General features: G+C 40.5%; 1 long non-coding RNA gene across 1 annotated transcript; it reads right to left on the minus strand.

Moving 5' to 3' along the window:
* Positions 1 to 11462: 11462 nt before the first annotated feature.
* On the minus strand, positions 11463 to 14233 carry LOC129706385 (uncharacterized). The gene is made up of 3 exons (XR_008725045.1): positions 14047 to 14233; positions 13814 to 13912; positions 11463 to 12168 (listed from the first exon to the last, which is right to left on the minus strand). It is a non-coding gene; the product is annotated as an uncharacterized LOC129706385 (long non-coding RNA).
* Between the last annotated feature and the right edge of the window lie 692 nt (positions 14234 to 14925).

Here is a 14925-nt window from a genome sequence, read left to right on the forward strand (position 1 = left end):
CGACTGTTCTCAGAGAACAACATTAATTGATTGAAAGAGAAAGCCCAGGCGCTATTAATAAACTCTTCAGTGGGTAGGAAGTAGCAGATTTGAGTTGCCAGCATTTTGAAAATATGTTAAATTCTTATTTATGTTTAATAATTGTGCACAATTGATGCACACAACCAAAGATTAATTGAATTAAATCTGCTTTTCCCTCACCCAAGGTGGCTTGATTGCTTTAGAAATTTAACTTGAAGCAGCTCGCAACAAATAGTGCCTGGAGTAATTGTATCATCTGCTGATCACTGATTTTAAGAAGACAACTTTATAAATATTTAACCGCAATGCAATTGAAATTGCAATGTAATTTTGGCAGAATTCTTGGAGTTTGGATCCGGATCCAGATTGGACCGATTTCTATCACTTTGTCAATTCCACATAGATGACGAGTGGAAGGCGAATGGGATGGGGAAGGAGCAGAAGAAAGAAGTATATATGTATGTCTATATATGTATATATAGATATAAACTTTTGTTGTTGTTTATTATGGTGTTTGCAGAGTACTATGCATATCTTTTATGCTGCTGCAAGAATTTCATTGTTCCGTTTCTGGACATGACAACAAAGCTTTCTTGACTCTTAATGGGCATTAGAAAACACGAGAGCTCTGAGAAATGTTATGTGGTATTTTCATTTCGGATGGAACTTTGTGTTTGAAGAAAGTTCCCAAGTTGAAACATCACCTATCCATATTCTCCACAAATGCTGCCTGACCCACTGAGTTACGACAGCATTTTGTGTCTTTTTATTTAATTTGTAAACCAGCATCTGCAGTTCCTTGTTTCTAATGTCCTTTGTATTTACAATGCTGGAGATCGTAGGGTGAATACCACCATGTTCATTCACATGTAAAGATTGCTTGTTTTGTTAGCTGAATACTAATTGATTTTATTCTATATTTTTCCAAAATATATCTACTGCTTACTATTTTTTTTTACAAAATAAATAGTCTCATTCCTATTGATGTATAAACTTTTATTACTAGCGAGTTCTATTTTCAAGTTGAAAAGAAGCATTTGCATCTATTTTTGTTTGTTAGGAAACTACAAAGAAAGGACATTTCATGCATTTTTCAAAGCTCTTCAGCCACGGCAGTGCAAATATTTTTACCAGAATATAATCATCTGCTTGGATAACATTTTACTAGGAGTGGCTTTGGTATTGTTTTATGGTATTTAATATCTGATTTCTTTACATATGAGGAGGCTTTATCTGTTAGCTTATTTTTCAGAAATCTGTAAATTTGTGAAGTGTTGCCCAGGGAGTGGTGAGGAATGAACTAAAAACTAAACGATTTATATGCCTGAAGCCTTATCTCATCTAAATTCCCGGGATTTACATGAACTGGAACTTGAGCTCCATGTTGCTTATAATTTCTCTCTTGAGTAAGGTGAAGGTACAGATTCTTTTAATGCGTCACTTATGTCAGGGAAATTCCCAATTGTTTTAAACTAAAATAATCTAATGCCTTCAACTCCAAACTGTTTCTGTTCCTTTTCATTGCTCCATCTACTTCATTTTCCCACCACTCTGCCTTGCCATATCCATGGACATCATAACTATTTTAAAGATTTTTAAACGTTTGGTGTTCACTGATATAATTCCATTTGCAACAGATTTAAAAATAGGCTATTTAATACATAAATAGTTTTCTTCCCAGATCCACTGACCAGGACTGATTCTGGTTGAAGACTGCTTTCATCAAAGTGTAGAAACTCACCCAATCAAACATACTTCCCGTGTGATTTCTGAGCATGGTGCTTTTCTCAGCATCTGACAATGCACAGCTTCACTATGAATTTTACGAGAGTTCCAACGCAGTATTTCCCAGTTTTCTGTTATTTGTCTTCCTAACTCTTTACATCGAGCCTCTCTTTAAGGTTTTGTAGAAACAAGGAACTGCAGATGCTTGTTTACAAATAAGGACACAAACCGCTGGAGTAACTCAGCAGGTCAGGCAGCATCTATGGAGAACATGGATAAGTGACATTGTGGGTTGAAAGGACCCAGACATCTTTTTTTCACTTTACTTTTAATTTTGGATAATGAAGAAAAGTATGAAGTTTTGCCAAGCTGGTTATACTTGGCAAAACTGGAAGGAGTTCACTGCCTATCTGCCAGTATTTCCAGAGTTGTATCAGTAAATATTCTCCTCCATGGATTAAAGTAGTGTGAGCAGTTTGGCCGTAGATGTGTAACTACTGCTGAGGGAGAAAAAGTAATTTATATCTCACTCCTCATCATCTATTATCCTATTACTCTATTTAGTCTGCTGTTTCTTATTGATGCCACTGTTATATTTCTCCATTAGTTTGAGAAGTAGCCATTTGCAAGATCACCTGGAAACTGACATCAATTGCCAACTATTCACCTCCAGTTTCTCCTCTCACCCATGATATCTCTCCCCTAGGCTCTGTCTCCTATCTGCTCTCTTCAGAAGCCATTGTGGCTTTTGTTGGCTGATAAGAACTCTTAAGAAATGAAGAGTGGGTCCCCAAGACTTGTGGGTTTGTATGTTAATTGGCCTTCTGTAAAATTGCCCCAAGTGTGTAGGGATTAAGAGGGAGGGGTAGTTGATTATAGACGTTTATAACATGTTGAGGTTTATACATTTATAGTTTTATAGAACAGTCTTTTTCCCAAGGGAGAGGAATCTAAAGGTTTAAGATATGAAGGGGTCGATTTAAAGTGGATCTCAAAGCAAACTTAACTTAATCCATACCCATCTAACCTGAATTTGATTTGCCATAAATAAGACATCAGCAAGGGGATAACATTTGACTTCTACAGAAACTGGCATGAAATGTTCTGTGGCAAATAAAACCCTATGTGATGGCACCCTCTACATCGGATGTCATTCTGATCCCTATCACTGGATGACAGTTTCTTGAACTATTGGGAACTCTTCTGGTGCAGAGGTGACCTGTTCTGGAGGGATGGATTGCACCTAGAGAGGCCAATCCCCAGCATCACCTGTGACAGCTGGGTCCAATTAGCTGCTATTGGTTTGGCCTCCTGAACCTGATCAGCAGGCATTCTGGCCAGAAGGGAAAGAATGAGAGAAGAAGCAGGCGGGGAAGGAAGAGAAATAGAAAGAGAAAGTGGAAAGAGGAAGAGGAAGAGGAAGAGAGGAAGAGGAAGAGGAAGAGGAAGAGGAAGAGAGGGAAAGGAGATGAAGGGAGAAAAAAGGGTTACCTCCCTGCTGGCTGTATTCCCCTGTTGTAGGTTTGGGGAAGACTGAAACACTCAGGCAAACCTGAGACCATCAGCATCATTGTGTGAGCTGAGCTATTGGGAAGAAGCCCTACATATTCACCGCCTCTACTGCGGCCACGATTGAGTGGTTGGGCCAAGCCCGAGATGCCAGTCCATCTTAGCTCCCTACAATCAATGAGTGACAGTGCCCACACACATTGGCAAGCACTCAGCTGCTAGGATGACCCTGAGACTGTCAGCGCCTCTTCTCAAGGCAAGGGTGAACCGCATGGAGAAGCCCAAGATTGCTGTGTGTCATCCATCGAGACCAGGAGTGAGCTGCTGGGGACAAGCTCGAGATCACCAAGGTCACCTCACGTGCACGCTGATGACGAGAGACAGTGCCTCTATGTGGACCAGGACTTTTTAGTCACTGCAAGTAAACAATATCATGTGAGTTCACCCTACTACGAGTGTTGATGTGCTCATTGCTGAACCCGGCGTTATCCCCGGTGCAACACTTTTGACCAATTGTTTATGGTTTAAAACTATTTCTGGCTCTCCGTAACATTGAAAAGCATTCAATCAACTTGATAACATTGACAGCTGATAAAGCTGGGTAAATGGTTTAACAGGCTCATGTGTTCATTTATGTATTCACATTAGAAATGGAACTTGATATTATGTAATGCTCATTTGATGTTAGTTCTGAAAAGATGGTTTACAATAATATATCAAGTGTTCACTCGAGAAGGGCAGCACAATTTTCAAATTATAACACTTTCTTTTCTTGGGCATTTAACACGCATGTCCGTTGTTGAACAATAGAAAAAGGAATTTGTGTGATGGATTAATTGGTAAAGAGCATATCTTGGAAATGCTCGGCATCATTTAGAATGGAGATGAGGAGGAATTTCTTTCGCCAGTGGGTGATGAGTCTGTGGAATTCATTGCCACAGACGGCTGTGGAGAATGTTAATGGACATTTTTAAAGCGGTGATTGATGGTTCCTAGATTAGTAAGGGTGTCAAAGGTTATGGGGAGAAGGCAGGAAAATGGGGTTGAGGGGGATAGATAACTCATGTATGATCAAGTGGCAGAGCAGGCTCGATGGGTCGATTGGCCTAATTCTGTTCATCTGTCTTATGATCTTTTTCGGTTAAAAGCAAAACAGATTTAGCATTACAGGCTTTATGTTACATCTTTCACCAGTAATGGGAAAACATTAGAATGGAGTAAATTTGAGGAGAGGAACAAACAATTAAGACATTTTACACAGGTAGAATTATAAGTTAGAGGGAATAACGTTCCTCAGCAAATGACAATGATAGTTGGACAAGTAACGATGCAGAAGATAGATCCAGTGGATGCGGAATTATTAAATTTTAACTTGTCATGAAATATTGGCAATTTCACTATTTACCACGAGCATTTACCTGCATGAGTTTGATCAAGCTAATGGTTCCTGAGTGGAAAGAGAAAACTTAAACCTGCTGGCTGGGCCTGGGCTTCGTGGTTGCTTTGGTGATTTCCAACTTTGAAAATCACATTGAGATCACTGGAGTGCAAGAAATTGCTGAATTCCTAATGCTTTGAAATATGCCCATTGAACCGGCATCCGAGACTGAACCGAGACATTTGAATGGACGGGAGAGGCTTTGAATGAGAAAAGTAATTTACATGATCTTTTATTTAATTGAGTTTGCTTTAATGTACTTTAATTGCGCTTAAGTACTTTAATTTGTTTTAAATCATTAACAATTAAGAAAACATGTTTAATTGACTTTTAATTTGACTTTTAATTGACTTTGAATATTCTGGTTATCAGTAGCATTTGAAAGCCTTCAAAAAATGTGACAGTTTTGACATTTGGGAAAGCTGGCTATGTGGTTTTGCAGGTTGTTACATATTTCTCTTGTCATCATTTCATGATGGGCTTCTTCCATCCTGTTTGTGTGCACATTAAGTGTCGGGCAGCATCTGCAACCAATATAAGGGCTTGGCTGTGTGGATATGAAGCTTATGATGCAGCAAGAATGTGCAAAAGATGAGTTTAAAGTTTTTACATATATCAGCTGTGAACGTAAATAGTTTGCTGCTGTCTGAAAGTTCAGCACTTTATCTGAAATTGTTTGACAACACTGGGCCTGTACTCACTGGAGTTTAGAAGAATGAGGGGTCCCCTCATTGACAATTACCGAATAATGAAAGAATAGAGTGGATGTGGAGAGGATGTTTCCACTAGTGGGAGAGTATCAAACTAGAGGGCTTAGCCTCAGAATAAAAGGACATGCCTTTTGGAAAGGAGGAGAGGAGGAATTTCTTTAGTCAGAGGGGGGGTGAATCTGTGGAATTCATTGTCACAGAAAGCTGTGGAGGCCGTCGATAGATATTTTTAAGGTGCACATTGAAAGATTCTTGATTAGTATGAGCGTCGGGGGTTATGGGGAGAAGGCAGGAGAATGGGGTTGAGAGGGAAAGATAGATCGGCCATGATTTTATTTCAAAGTCACGTGAATGACTACGTGAAGAGCCCACTAGTCCGCAAGCGTGTCAATACGCGAAACGCAATGCAGCGGGTCGGAGCATTTCGCAACTGCTCCGGCAGGTAAGTAAATTTTACTTTCAGCGGGCCGCTGCGACAGCCGTCCCAGACTAGCTCATAGAGGTGGTCGCACTTGCGGCTGCTGCCATTGGAGCTCCGTACGGGAGCAGGTGGCCGATTTCGGAGGCCGCCATGGAAGCTCCATAGGATCTCGGGTTCATTTTGCCGGCTGGATTTTTAGCCACCGTGGAACTCCATTTGGAGTTGAGGCTGCCGGTACGGATTGGGAACTCGCTGCTAAAAATAGCAGCAGACGGTGTATTAATATAGCCGCGGCTACGTTTCGTATCGCTGCTAAGTTACAGCGACCGGTGTGAGCCGCGGCCAGGTCCAGGGCAGTGAACAGTTGCCATAGCGCCTATATATATACATTTTTAACATAGAAATGCTGCTGAGGCAGCAAACGCTGCTATCAGCATTATAGTTTGCCATAGCGCCTATAAAGGTTTAAACATAGGAATGCTGCTGAGGCAGCATACGCTGGTATCAGCATTTTTTAGTTTGCCATAGTGCCTATAAATTTTAAACATAGAACTGCTGCTGAAACAGCATACGCTGGTATCAGCATATAGTGTGTGCTCTATTCGTAGGGGCATTGGATATATTACACATAGCTCTTTAATTTAACTCTACTGGTTAAGGTAGTTAAAAATAGAGCTGGCAGTTTTTAATAGCAGTTGCTGTTCGGTCACGTTTGTGACCATCGCAGCAGATAGGACATTTTTTATCATACACCATATAGTGTAGGGCGAAAAAAATGGACTTGACTTTTCGACACAGTATGGAACTCCATATTTTTCACCGTCTCTGGGATATGATCAGGTTGACGTAGAGACATTGGCAGGGTGCCTTGCATAGTAACCTCGGCAAGTTCCAAGTAGGAACAGTTTGGGTACCCTAGCTCAGGGTAGACCATCATGGTATTGGCTGGCCATATGGGTCATGTTGACCGGGGAAGCGCTGCCTCATCATCATCTGTGATTGAGGTTATCAGACTGCTCAGTAGAATGAAGTAGTTGAAGTCTTCCTCAACACATGGTTTATTTTCTCCTCAGTTAGTAGAGTTGCCGGTTCATTGAAATCATCATTGCCATCCTCTGGGATAGATAGTTACCAGCAGGAAGCTGGTCTGGCACATAATATATATTTTTTTACCTGACTTGCATGTTCATGTTGTGAATCAATAATGTATTTATAATATCCGTAGGCTCTCAATACCAGTATTACTGATTGAGTGGTGGGTCGAAGAGATTGTGTTATGCACTCTGGCGACTCAGACAAGGGGTTTCAGTCAAAGGACTGCGAGGCAATTCCTGAATCAGGTTTGCATTATACTAATTTCCACTCTATGGGAGAACACTGAGTATTCGTGGTGACTCTTATAGTCAAGAGTTGACAGGGAACTTGTATTCCCACATCAAAGGGAAACGGTGTTTTCGGCTTTTACAGCTGATAAACTTGAGGGTTATCAGTAGATACCTCTTGCGATATTAAGTATGAGGCAACATGAAATTTAATAATGCCAATTTGCCTATTCATTCAGGCCATGGTAAGGCGGCTGAAGCAACTACTATTTACTCGCTCACGAGTAAATGCGGGGGCAGCCTATCTTCTCAGGCAGCTAGCTCTGCAGGATTGTATGGGAAATTTATGAACAAAATATGTGAGATAATTTAAACGAAAGTAACAGAGGTTTGTGTGGTTTTCAGTTTGAGCCTAGAGAAGCGTTTGTGTGATAGCACAATTGACACTGCTTGTGTGGCCTTGTCATTCTCTGTAGTACCATAAGTGGGACAATATATGATTGGTTATTCACCCGCTATTCACTCTTTTATATAAAACTGATTGTATTGTATATGACCACTCTAATAGCCTGCACTCATTGTAGTATGTGATGTATACCAGTAAATTATCATGCAAATGTTCTTCTACTATATTCCTAATGGGAGCAGTATTTTTAAAATGATTGTGTTTTCAGCAACTGATCTCAGCACTAAGAACACAGTCTTTACTCAATCTCTGGCTCGGTTTAGGTCATAACTGACATTAGGTTAGCTTGTTATGGGAATGATCTCATAAGCAAAATGGGCAGGATTGCGTACATTTGAAGTTGACAGCATACCCACCAGAGCAGAAATCGGGGGGTGTCATTAGGTATACAAGTGCACTGAGTTTGCTAGTACCTATGAGAGGAAAGGTAGTTTATTTTTTGTTATTCAATAGATTCAAAATATTGCTGATGGCTCATTAGCAGCCAACAGAATGGATATTTTCCCTTTCATCTTACAGCAAGAGGCTTACATAGTGTTTGTGAATAAATTATAAAATTTGGTTGCATATGTCTGGATATTTGTAGATAGAATTCTGCACAGTGTTGCATGAGTTATTGTCTAACTTAACAGTCTATTGGGACTATAGTCCGGTTAAGAATAATGGCCATGTATGCAAGTTTGCATCATGTTATTAATTAACCCATGTTTTTTCTACCATTAATGATTTATCTGTTTAAGTGTTTCACACACAGATTGGGTTACTGCATGAAACCACAGAGTTTTGAAGTCTTCACGTAGTCACTCACGTGACTTTGAAATAAAATAGAAAGATTAAACGAGAACCTACCATTTGAAATTTGATCTTTATTTAATGAGAAGTTGAAGTGAAGGAATACGTGCCCTCCACTCCCAACCCTACTTCTCATAAAGACCATTCGGTAGTTTAAGCTCGTTAATCTTTCTATAGCTTAGGTCAGCAACTATTCCGTGGTTTCATACAGCTGCTCTAAAGATTGACGTACATGCTAAAATACGAAGATAGATGCAAAATGCTGGAGTAACTCAGCGGACAGTCAACATCTCTGGAGAGAAGGAATGGGTGATGTTTCGGGTCAAACCCTTCTTCAGACTGATACAATCAAAATACGAAATAGTTTTTTATGAGATCTGCATCAATTCTGCTGATTGCTGGAAGTGCTTGACTTTTATATCCATTCCTCATGCATGCATTGATGCACTTTGGCAGTACCAATCAAAATGTTTTCTTCTCCCATTAGCATGGTATAAATGCGTGCCCAGTGCTAAAACTGCCCAACACAAATTTATCTCATGGCTGTACCTTGTAAATTGGTGGTTTGCTGACCAACCACAATTGGAAGTCATTTGGCAGAATGTGAGGTCCTTGGAGCAGCCGGGTCAGTGCAAGTGTGGGAGTGGGCATCCTTGACACCAATGCTGTCCTGGAAACTTTAGTGTAAGGGGAAATTCTGAATATCAAATAACCCAGGAAATAAGAGTGAGCCGAATTGATCAATGGCTGGAATGATACCACAAGACCCTGATTCCAGTCTTGTTAACCTGTTCAGTGCCTCCCAGAGTAGACTCGGGTCATGGCCAATAGTGAAAAAAAAACTTGCCAGTGAACAGGTTAAAGGCCTTTTCGATGCAGCCAAAATCTGTGGAAAAAGGAAAACAAAAACATTGATTAATATATGCAGGGCTATAGAGCATATTACTCCAGCAGAGTGCAAAATGTACCTCGCATGTATTTAGTTATTCAATCATTGGAAGTATTTCGTGCTTGCAGACTGCAGTGTCCTCATGGAAGAAGAACGTTGCTATTAACCAACAGCTAGAGGTAAACTACAGCGGGATATGACGCCGGGGTACCTTCCATGGACACCGGCTTATGTGTTTGGAAGTGAGAATGCAGGTGATCAGGGCTTGGCAGCAGTTCCTGAGCCTGTCACTATGGTTAAGAACTACTTTCTTGTGGGTGAGCTTCTCAACATGTCTGCTGCATATCTGTGAACAGATTATGTGTAGGAAGGAACTGCAGATGCTGGTTTACACCAAAGATAGACACACAATACTGGAGTATCTCAGTGGGACAGGCAGCATCTCTGGATAGAGTAATCGGGAGCATTTCGAGACCCCTTCTTTAAACTGAGAGTCGGCGAGAGGGAGACACAGAGATATGTAAGGGTAAGGTGTTGCACATAGATTGACATTACCCATACATTATTTGTAGGCTCCATGTGTAGTGAATGATTGAAATTCAAATGATGCTTAATAAATGTTATAACATTTCATGATTAATTTTACACGAGAATTGTGTTTTGGTCAATTTGTTTTCTACTCTCCTTTATCACTTTCAAAATAAATAATTTCATCTTTATTGTCATGCCCTGATAAAGTGCCACCAAACTGAAAGGTTATCAGATTTCTCTCTTTGAAGTTGCTGACTGACGGAATATTTCCAGTATTGAGTGAATTAATCTCTTTATTGTCATTGCACATGGTACAATGAAATTTAAAAGTCATATTTTCTGTTTACTTCAGATTACCATATCTACAATAATTACTTGGAGAAAGAGAAAGAGTAGACTTTTCTTGGTCTACTCTTTGCTGGGACTTGGCTGTGGAGTGGAATAAAATAGTGTGGAATATGTTAGGCTCGGATAAAACCAGAAATTGCTGGTAACATTTAGGGGGTCAAGCAACATCAGAAAAACAGATTTAAAATTTCAGGTCTAAATGAGAAAAAAACATGTTTTAAGTTACAGATGTGGAGGAAAAAGAAGGGATATCTGAAAGGGTGGAGAATGGGATAGTCCAGTGAAAATTACTTTTGGTGCCATTACCTTTGTTTTCTCCATCACTCCCCCACAACACAGTGTCACAGCTGGTAGAGTTACTGCTTCATGGTACAATCCCGACGATGCGTGCTGTCTGTGTGGAGTTAGCACATTCTCCTTGTGACCTTGTGGGTTTCCTCCAACACCTCAAAGACGTGTGAGTTTGTAGGTTAATTGGGCTCTGTAAATTTCCCTTAGTATGAAAGGAGTGGACTCAAAAGTGGGAGAACATAGAACTAGTGTGAACGGGAGGTTGATGGTCAACATGGTCTCCGTGTGCCGAAAGTCTGTTTCTATGATGTATCTCTAAACTATACCAAATTAAATGACCCATATCATGGTTATATAACCAAGAAGAATCATCTACCTGAAATGTCAACTTTATTTTTCACTGCACGGCACCGACAGCTTCTCATTTAAGGTATTCAGGTCTCATCAATAATTTAAGTTCCTGATGTTGGCATATGAGTGAAAACTTCAATGTCTGACTGTCTACCGCAGAGATAGCAGCCCTGCGTCAAGTCCCATAATGGGGGAATTGGATGCGATCATGAATGTGGATCTGCAGATGCTGGTTTACAAAAAAAGTCACAAAGTGCTGAAGTAACTCAATAGGTCAGGAGCATATCTGGAGTAAAATGGATAGGTGACATTTTGAATTGGGGAAAGTTTCTGATTCGAAACATCGCCCATCCAGAGATGCTGCATGCGTTGGAGAAATACTTTTGGCGATGAATTAGTGTGTTTTTCAAAGTGTGTACATGACAATTCAGAGTGCATACTGGGATAATGTTATGTATGATCTTATTGAACATGCTGGTGTCAGTTATTATATCATATAATTATCTTCCAACTCACTTTATACTGATAGTTAAATAACTTGAGGACCAAATTCAGAGCACAATAGCTGCTTTATCTTCATTGTATGGCGCATTCACGTGAGCTCATTCACTGCACGCTCATTCATGGAGACAAATGTCTACAATATAATGCTTTTTAATGGGTATATTAGGTAGATTTAATGGTTCAAGTTTACTTTATTGTCACATTTACCGAAGTACAGTGACATTTTTTTGCATACAGTTCAGTAAAAGTATTTCTACACATAGGCACAACTTTGAGTTTTGGTGCCAATTTGAAGTCCAAGTTTTTATAAGTGCAGAGTTCTCAACCTAATCAGAAAGGTAATTTGTTCTGACAGCGTCATAGGGTCTGCCTGGCCAAGTAAAGCTGTTAGTGTCCTCCACTACTGCTCCACCACTCCGTTTGGCTCTTGGAGCGGCGCCTGATCCAGTGGAGCACCAGGCTGCTGCAGGCCCTCCATCAGTCCACTCCTCCATCTCCTCGATCCGGATCCGCACATCCTTTGCCTCTCATAGCCACCTTTCAGTCTTTGTGCCCTGGAGGCACCTGCCGCAGCTGACCTCATAGCATCCATGTGAGGGCACTGGAGGTAAGACCTCCCATTCCGCTTTCCGGCCCTTTGTTTCCTTGCATCAGGCGCCTTCTTGATTCTCTTCACCCTCCTCTCCAGCCCTGGGGAGGACGGGCCGGTGGCTTGCCTCTTGGGGACGGGTTTAGCGGCTCCACAGTGGGTGTGCCAGGCCTGTTGCTGAGGAATTTCACGGCACATCGGGCTGCCGCGGGGCACCACAATTTAAATTATGTAGCCTATCGCTGGAATATCAATGGAAATCTGATGAGATATAAATTTAATTGGTATTTTTGCCATTGATAAACATATAAATTTATAGAATACTAGACTAAGTGGGACCTGTTGGGTCCTAGCTTCACACGGGAGGCCTGGTCCCCAATGCAATATTCCACCTATCCACCAATTATAATATACACACACGCACACGCACACGCACACGCATGCACACACACTCACACTCACACACACCTACACACACACAGACTCCCACAGACTCACACACATACACTCACTCACACACACTCACACACATACACTTACACATTCAATCACACACACACACTCACACATACTCGCACACACTCACATACACACTCACACTCACGCACACACACACACACACTCACACACACACACACACACACACACACACACACTCACACTCACACTCACTCACACTCACACTCACACACATACTCAGACACATACTCACATACACACTCACACTCACACAAACGGACTCACACACCATACATAGGTGGGTCTTCCGCAGTGAGTGGCACTTCTGCAATCAGCGTGACCTCTGCACTTACCAGAAATTACGCAATCAGCATGACCTCTGCACTCACCGGAAATGCGCGGAACTTTTGGACTAAACACAGTTGGATCTAATAAAGCATTTATTCCTTCCAAGCATAGTCAGACCTAATAAAGCATTTATTCCTTCCAAACAGTCAGACCTAATAAAGTATTTATTCCTTCCAACACACTGACCTAATAAAGCATTGCAGTTTTAAGCACAGGCAAGGCAGCAGGCCAAACAACTCATGGCATTGTCATTTCATTTCATTTCATTTCATTTCCAATTAAGCATTGCACTTTCAAGCACAGGCAGGGCTGATGGCCAAACAACTCATAGCATTGTCATTAAGGGCTAACAAATCATTTATTGCAAGTACGTTGAAGACTCACAGTTCAGTTGATTCACAGCTTAGAATGACACTCGTGGCCTCTCCCTCGCAATCTTGCAGAGTGACTGACTCACGTCCAGGCATCCTGGATTTTATAGTCCTGCCTCTCCCCCCCCACCCCCGGAAGGGGCATTACCTTCATTGCAGTGATTGGCAGGTGAGAGGACCAATCAGCTGATCTCAAGGTTTTTTAAACACTCATAACTTTTTTTGTTTTCATCGATGGGAAAAACCCTTGGGGCTGGCTCAGCGGAGGAGGACTGTGAGTAAGATGGCCAAAAAATCACAGCGATACAGGGTAGCATTTTTTCTAAAATCAGACAGGAAGCGGTCAAGATGAGACTTTTTATTATATAGATAAGAGCTAGTAAAAGCTAGAGGAGGTTCTGTATTTGTACTTTGTTCAAGTCCAAATGCTTCTGAATTCTTTTCGGAATCATTTGGAATAACAGTGCGCTGTTTTTTCACTGTAAGGGATGTAGTTACTGAAGAAACAGCACAATGGTGAAATAATTAATGGCTTTAGTAATTCAGAAGTGAATGGCATCAATTGGCCCTCAAAATAAAGGTAGTATTATTGAAATAAATGCCCTTTAAAATATTTCACGAGGCTGAATTTAAAATTATTTTCAAATCAATATCTTATTTGAATTATGGAAAAAGTCAGTGAGATTCAAAATTGCTGAAAATCTGAAATGAAAATGTTTGGCACGTACATTGTAGCCTGAAGGGCATGTTCCTGTGGGGTAGTGTTTCAAGTTTGATGATCCATGAAAACAGAAAATGTTGGGAACACTCAGCAGGTCAGGCAGCATCTGTGAAAAGAGAAACAAAACTTCTGACAAAGTATTTTCAACCTGGAACATTTACTTCAGAATGAAATTTGTGATATTCTTAAACTTTAATCCATGTGTAGGGATAACAGAGAAGTCCAAGGGACAGAACTCACCTCCTCAAATTCAGCAGTACCTACTCATCGGGCATCTTCTTTCCCATCCATGGAAGAGTGTATGGTTCCCTCATTCCCTCATCAGTCATCTTAGAAGGGCAGAACTGGAGTTCCTGAGGGACTGCCTAATAGGAAAATGTAACAGTAAGATGCATGGTTAAAGAGAACATAATTTCTGTTAGAACATTTATCTTGATTAGAATTTTCATTGTTAAATAATATAATTTCCCAAACTATCTAAGAATGGTTTTAACTAATTACGTCTGAATATATGAAATGTTATTTTCCAGAATGCTCTGGTTTACAGAAAGTTTGTCATTGCACACTATTCCAAAATTGAATTAAATAAAGTGGCACAGGCTGACATTTTGTTGAATTAGACATTCAGAATAATCCAGGAGCCAAAAATAAGTATTGCATTCGTATTTACTGGTCTGCAGAGTTTATTTGTGGGAGCTTAACTTCCAAATTTTAGTTTTGTTTATTGTCACACGCACTGGTGCACAGTGAAAAGCTGCTTTGTTACGTGCTATCCAGTTAGCGGAAAAACACCAGAAATGTAAATCCCCCAAAAAGTAACAAGTTCAATGACAAATTGTGCTGCTACTGTTTTTATTTATAGCAAATAACATTTGGCTTTTAATTTTTAATGTGATAGCAATGGAAGTGAAGCTGTTGATGTTCCCCCAAACACAGCACTTCAGTTCCCTGGTAGAGGTCCTTCCCCATTCAAAAAAATTCCATCATCTAACAACAGATTTAGTTTAGGTTAGTTTAGAGATACAGTGCGGAAACAGGCTATTTCCAAACAGGCCTTTCCTTTCAAATGTCCTAGAAAAGGTAATTTTAAGTCAACTTATGCCTTACCTTCACCAAAAT

Source organism: Leucoraja erinacea, chromosome 2, assembly GCF_028641065.1.
Source record: "Leucoraja erinacea ecotype New England chromosome 2, Leri_hhj_1, whole genome shotgun sequence".
Classification (NCBI taxonomy): domain Eukaryota; kingdom Metazoa; phylum Chordata; class Chondrichthyes; order Rajiformes; family Rajidae; genus Leucoraja; species Leucoraja erinaceus.